Source organism: Triticum urartu, chromosome 1A (assembly GCF_056163025.1).
Source record: "Triticum urartu cultivar PI428250 chromosome 1A, HENAU_Tu73, whole genome shotgun sequence".
Taxonomy (NCBI): Eukaryota; Viridiplantae; Streptophyta; class Magnoliopsida; order Poales; family Poaceae; genus Triticum; species Triticum urartu.
The window spans coordinates 24,234,132-24,241,652 of NC_141873.1; positions in this window are offsets into that span (position 1 = coordinate 24,234,132).

The window sequence follows — 7,521 nt, forward strand, 5'->3', positions numbered from 1 at the left end:
GGTACCAAAAGGCGGATTATTCTATCCGGGACTCCATTCCAAAACAACTTTGCAGAACTTCGTACCAACATGCCCTGGTTACTTCCGGCTAATGATGAAGGCATGGATTTCTTCAATACTTTGACACTAGGAAACCTCTCTCGACCCCTCGAACCCTCGACGACCCTGGAACCCTCGACCCCTAGACGACCCTCTTCTTCCTCTCATGTTCAAGAGGATCGCCGAGGGGTCGGGAGGTTGCCTAGTGTCAAAGGATTCAACAAAACCATGTCTTCATCATTAGGCGAAAGTGACATGTGCATGATGGTACGAAGCTCTTCAAAGTTGTTCTGGAACGGAGTCCCAGATAGGATAATTCGCTTTTTGGTACAAAGTTCAGCAAGAGCCTTCCGAATATCGCTATTTGGAAGGCCTTTGCTGAATTCGTACCAAAAAGCGGATTATTCTATCCGGGACTCCATTCCAGAATAACTTTGCAGAACTTCGTACCAACATGCCCTAGTTACTTCCGGCTAATGATGAAGGCATGGATTTCTTCAATACTTTGACACTAGGAAACCTCTCTCTACTTCCGACTAATAAGAAGAAGAAGAAGAAGAAAAAGAAGAAAAAAAAGAGGAGAAGAAGAAAGGAATAGTGGAGAAGAAGAGAAAATAGAATATATTCTATTTTCTCTTCTTCTCCACTATTCCTTTCTTCTTCTCCTCTTCTTTTTCTTCTTTTTTCTTCTTCTTATTTATTTCTCCTCTTCTTTTCCTCTCCTCTTCTTCTTTCTTTCCTCTTCTTATTTTCTTCTTTCCTATCCTTCTTTTTCTAAAATTGTAACTTTTGCATATATAAAATTTTTCTAAAATTGTAACTTTCTATATAAAACTTTCCTATCGGGAAGGGGAGAAGATCGAAGAAAAAAAAGAAGAAAAAAAAAGAGGAGAAGAAGAAAGGAATAGAGGAGAAGAAGAAAAAATAGAATTTTATTCTATTTTTTCTTCTTCTCCTCTATTCCTTTCTTCTATTTTTTCTTCTTCTCCTCTATTCCTTTCTTCTTCTCCTCTTCCTTTTCTTCCTCTCCTCTTCTTCTCCTTTTTCCTCTTCTTTTTTTCTCCTCTTCTTCCCGACCCTCGCCCCCTCGAACACTTGGCGACCCTCGACCCTCTACCCTAGCTAGTTCCCGACCCTCGCCCCCTCGATCCCTCGAACACTCGGCAACCCTCGACCCTCGGCGACCCCCTCCCCCCATGATGTCGAAGTTATCGGGGAGGGGGTATATCGACCCTCCTCATGTCGAAGTTATCTGGTACACACATATACATACATACACATATACACTACACACATGCATACATACACATACATACACATACATATACATATCTGCATGCACACACATATACACTGCACACACATACACATACATACACATATATATACACTACACACATGCATACATATATCTCAAAAAAATTAACAGAGGCGGGCGGCGGCGCGGCAAGCGGAGCGCGGCCAGGCGGCGCAGCAAGCGGAGCGCGGCCAGGCGGCGGCGTCGAGGCAGAACACGACGGGCGGCGGCGAACCAGCGGCGGCGCGGCAAGCGGAGCACGTACGGGCAGAGCACAGCGGGCAGCGGCGTCGGGGCGCGGCAAGAGCACGGCGGGCAACGGCGTCGGGGCGCGGCTGGCGGCGGTGGCAGGGCGCGGCGGGGGGAGAGGAGGAGAGGAGGGGAACGGCACGGTGGCTCACAGTGGGAGCAGGCCGGGAAGGCGTCGGGGTAGGGCTCGACGGCGGCGGCGAGGACGGCGAAGTGGAGCAGCCTGACGGCGTCGGGGCAGGGCTCGGCGGTGGCGGAGGCGATGATGAAGGGCAGGGCTCGGCGGCGGCGACGGCGACGAGGAGGACGAGCAGCCTGGCGGCGTCGGCGATGGGGAATGGAGCAGTTGGCGAAAATTTCGCAAGGGTTGTATATATAGCCAGAGCAATGGTCCCGGTTCGTGGCACCAACCGTGACCAATGCCCCCCTTTGGTCCCGGTTGGTGCCACGAACCGGGACCAAAGGCCAATTTTCAGCAGCCCAAAGGGCGGGAAGCGGCGGCCTTTGGTCCCGGTTGGCGGCACCAACCGGGACTAAAGGGGGGCATTGGTCACGGTTGGTGCCACGAACCGGGACCAATGCCCCCTTTAGTCCCGGTTGGTGCCTCCAACCGGGACCAATGCCCTTGTGCGCCCCGCGCCCATAAGTTTAGTCCCACATCGCTAGTTGACAGCGCCCAACACCAGTTTATAAGGTCTGCTGCCTCCTCCCTCTTGAACTCCTCTGAACAGCAGGCCTATGGGCCTAATTTGACACTGCTTTGCCTATGGGCCTATTGGGCCTTCTGCGGGCCTGAATCCTGGCCCATGTAGGGTTTCTATTCGTATTCAGGCCGTGGAGGCCCAGTAGGTGGCATTTTTTTTTGGTTTTTTCTTTTTTATTTCTATATTTTTTTGGTTTTTTTATTTTTTTATTTCTACTTAAAACTAAATACTTACAGTTTTTTAGTGATTTCTTTTTGCTTTTAGGTCACAAAAATTATAAACTTTCTGTTAGTGCCATTAGTTTTAAATTTTAAATAGTTTAAATTTGAATTTTTAAAAATTTGTGTGAATCACTAGTTTATGAATAACTTTACTATAAAATTAGAATTTTTTTTCTATTTATTTTTTATTTCTACTTAAAACTAAATACTTACAGTTTTTTAGTGATTTCTTTTTGCTTTTAGGTCACAAAAATTATAAACTTTCTGTTAGTGCCATTAGTTTTAAATTTTAAATAGTTTAAATTTGAATTTTTAAAAATTTGTGTGAATCACTAGTTTATGAATAACTTTACTATAAAATTAGAATTTTTTCTATTTATTTTTTATTTCTACTTAAAACTAAATACTTAAAGCATTTCAAAATGAACTCTGAAAAGGTTGAAAGTTGGCATGGTCTCATCATTTCACCCACATAGCATGTTCCAAAAAGTAGAGAGGGTTACGACAAAAACTTGATGCACTTCGTGTACAAAATGGACAATCACTTTCGAAGTATCAAAGTTTCGAACCATAAGACATGAAAGCATTTCAAATGAACTCTGAAAAAGTTGAAAATTGGGATGGTATCATAATTTCACCCACATAGCATTTGCTTATTGCGGGAGAAAGTCTTCACTTTTTCTTCGCTTGTGTCATTTGCTTATTACGCCGTAACCATGGATAATCTTCATTGTTTATCAGGATGCTTGGGTCAGCCTTGACATTGAAGGGAGAAATTTCATGAAACTTTTCATAATCTTCAGACATGTCTGTCTTGCGGTCCACTCCCAGGATGTCCCTTTTTCCTGAAAGAACTATGTGGCGCTTTGGCTCATCGTATGATGTATTCGCTTCCTTATCTTTTCTTTTTCTCGGTTTGGTAGACATGTCCTTCACATAGATAACCTGTGCCACATCATTGGCTAGGACGAACGGTACGTCAGTGTACCCAAGATTTTTCAGATCCACTGTTGTCATTCCGTACTGTGGGTCTACTTGTACCCCGCCGCCTAACAGATTGACCCATTTGCACTTAAACAAAGGGACCTTAAAATCAGGTCCGTAGTCAAGTTCCCATATGTCCACTATGTAACCATAATATGTGTCCTTTCCGCTCTCGGTTGCTGCATCAAAGCGGACACCGCTGTTTTGGTTGGTGCTCTTTTGATCTTGGGCGATCGTGTAAAATGTATTCTCATTTATTTCGTATCCTTTGTAAGTCAATACAGTCAAAGATGGTCCCCTGGACAACAAGTACAACTCATCACAAACAGTGTTGTCACCTCTGAGACGTGTTTCCAACCAACTGCTGAAAGTCCTGATGTGTTCACATGTAATCCAGTCGTCGCACTGCTCCGGGTGTTTGGAGCGCAGACTGTTCTTGTGTTCATCGACATACGGGGTCACCAAGGTAGAGTTCTGTAGAACTGTGTAGTGTGCTTGAGACCAAGAATATCCGTCCCTGCATATTATTGAGTCTCTTCCCAGAGTGCCTTTTCCAGTCAGTCTCCCCTCATACCGCGATTTAGGGAGACCTATCTTGTTAAGGCCAGGAATGAAGTCAACACAAAACCCGATAACATCCTCTGTTTGATGGCCCATGGAGATGCTTCCTTCTGGCCTAGCGCGGTTACGGACATATTTCTTTAGGACTCCCATGAACCTCTCAAAAGGGAACATATTATGTAGAAATACGGGCCCCAGGATGACAATCTCGTCGACTAGATGAACTAGGACGTGCGTCATGATATTGAAGAAGGATGGTGGGAACACCAACTCGAAACTGACAAGACATTGCGCCACATCACTCCTTAGCCTTGGTACGATTTCTGGATCGATCACCTTCTGAGAGATTGCATTGAGGAATGCACATAGCTTCACAATGGCTAATCGAACGTTTTCCGGTAGAAGCCCCCTCAATGCAACCGGAAGCAGTTGTGTCATAATCACGTGGCAGTCATGAGACTTTAGGTTCTGAAACTTTTTCTCTGGCATATTTATTATTCCCTTTATATTCGATGAGAAGCCAGTCGTGACCTTCGTACTGAGCAGTAATTCAAAGAAGATTTCTTTCTCTTCTTTCGTAAGAGCGTAGCTGGCAGGACCTTTATACTGCTTCGGAGGCATGCCGTCTTTTTCGTGCAAACGTTGCAGGTCCTCTCGTGCCTCGGGTGTATCTTTTGTCTTCCCATACACGCCCAAGAAGCCTAGCAGGTTCACGCAAAGGTTCTTCGTCACGTGCATCACGTCGATTGAGGAGCGGACCTCTAGGTCTTTCCAGTAGGGTAGGTCCCAAAATATAGATTTCTTCTTCCACATGGGTGCGTGTCCCTCAGCGTCATTCGGAACAGCTAGTCCACCGGGACTCTTTCCAAAGATTACGTAGTGTAAATCATTGACCATAGCAAGCACGTGAACACCGGTGCGCATGGCGGGCTTCTTCCGGTGATCTGCCTCGCCTTTGAAATGCTTGCCTTTCTTTCGACATTGATGGTTGGTCGGAAGAAATCGACGATGGCCCAGGTACACATTCTTCCTGCATTTGTCCAGGTATATACTTTCAGTGTCATCTAAACAGTGCGTGCATGCGTGGTATCCTTTGTTTGTCTGTCCTGAAAGGTTACTGAGAGCGGGCCAGGTGCTGTGATTGCACATCCAAGGAGGAAGGTTATACATACATAGAGTCACGGGCCAGGTGCTGTGATTGCTGCTCTGCTCCCCGAAAGGATTAATGCCATCCGCGCATAAAGCAAACCATACATTCCTTGGGTCCTTTGCAAACTCATCCCAGTACTTTCTCTCGATTTTTCTCCACTGCGACCCGTCAGCGGGTGCTCTCAACTTCCCATCTTTCTTTCGGTTCTCACTGTGCCATCGCATCAACTTGGCATGCTCTTCGTTTCTGAACAGACGTTTCAACCGTGGTATTATAGGAGCATACCACATCACCTTCGCAGGAACCCTCTTCCTGAGGGGCTCGCCGTCAACATCACCAGGGTCATCTCGTCTGATCTTATACCGCAACGCACCGCATACCAGGCATGCATTCAGATCCTTGTATGCACCGCGGTAGAGGATGCAGTCATTAGGGCATGCATGTATCTTCTCCACCTCCAATCCTAGAGGGCATACGACCTTCTTTGCTGCGTATGTACTGTCGGGCAATTCGTTATCGTTTGGAAGCTTCTTCTTCAATATTTTCAGTAGCTTCGCAAATCCTTTGTCAGCCACAGCATTCTCTGCCTTCCACTGCAGCAATTCCAGTACGGTACCGAGCTTTGTGTTGCCATCTTCGCAATTGGGGTATAACCCTTTTTTGTGATCCTCTAACATGCGATCGAACTTCAGCTTCTCCTTTTGACTAATGCATTGCGTCCTTGCATCGACAATGACCCGGCGAAGATCATCATCATCGGGCACATCGTCTGGTTCCTCTTGATCTTCAGCAGCTTCACCCGTGGCAGCATCATTGGGCACATCGTCTGGTTCCTCTTGATCTTCACCAGCTCCCCCGTTGCAGCATCACCGTATTCAGGGGGCACATAGTTGTCATCGTACTCTTCTTCTTCGCCGTCTTCCATCATAACCCATATTTCTCCGTGCCTCGTCCAAACATTATAGTGTGGCATGAAACCCTTGTAAAGCAGGTGGGAGTGAAGGATTTTCCGGTTAGAGTAAGACCTCGTATTCCCACATTCAGTGCATGGACAACACATAAAACCATTCTGCTTGTTTGCCTCAGCCGCATCGAGAAACTCATGCACGCCCTTAATGTACTCGCGGGTGTGTCTGTCACCGTACATCCATTGCCGGTTCATCTGCGTGCATTATATATAATTAAGTGTCCAAATTAATAGAAGTTAATCATCACATTAAAACCAAAGTGCATACATAGTTCTCATCTAACAACATATAGCTCTCCAGAGCATCTAATTAATTAAACCATACATTAAAACTATGTAAAACATTTCAATGCGAAAACAAATGCGATCATAATCGCAACCAAGGTAACAATTGATCCAACGGCATAATGATACCAAGCCTCGGTATGAATGGCATATTTTCTAATCTTTCTAATCTTCAAGCGCATTGCATCCATCTTGATCTTGTGATCATCGACGACATCCGCAACATGCAACTCCAATATCATCTTCTCCTCCTCAATTTTTTTTATTTTTTCCTTCAACAAATTGTTTTCTTCTTCAACTAAATTTAACCTCTCGACAATAGGGTCAGTTGACATTTCCGATTCACATACATCCTAGATAAATAAAATCTATGTCACGTTGGTCGGCATAATTTTCATAAACAATAAATGAACCAATAGTTATGAAGATAATATACATACCAAATCCGAATCATAGACAGGACGAGGGCCGACGGGGGCGGATACCAAAACCATCGCACTATATAAGATGCAATAATAAATGTAAGAAAATGATACAAGTATCTATCTAAACATACAAGTAAGAATATTTTTTCCTTTCAGAAAGAAGATAAGAACAAGAGGCTCACCACGGTGGTGTCGGTGATGAGATCGGCGCGGGTGATCGACGGCGGTGAAGACGGGGATGGGGCGTGACGGACCGCTAAATCTAGACAAATCTCGAGGAAAATGGAGTTTGGAGGTCGAGTTTCGAGAGGAGAAAGCTTAAGTAGTGTGGCTCGGGCATTCCATCGAACACCTCATGTGCATAGGAGGTGAGCTAGAGCACCACAAAGGCCTCTCCCCCTCGGCCAGAAAAAACAGAGCACTGTGCTCTGCTCTTGCGTGAGGGGGTATATATAGGCACCACCATTGGTCCCGGTTGGTGGCATGAACCGAGACTAAAGGGGAGCCTTTGGTCCCGGTTCAGGCCACCAACCGGGACCAATGGTGGTGGGCCAGGAGCGAGGCCCATTGGTCCCGGTTCATCCCACCAACCGGGACCAAAAGGTCCAGACGAACCGGGACCAATGGCCCACGTGGCCC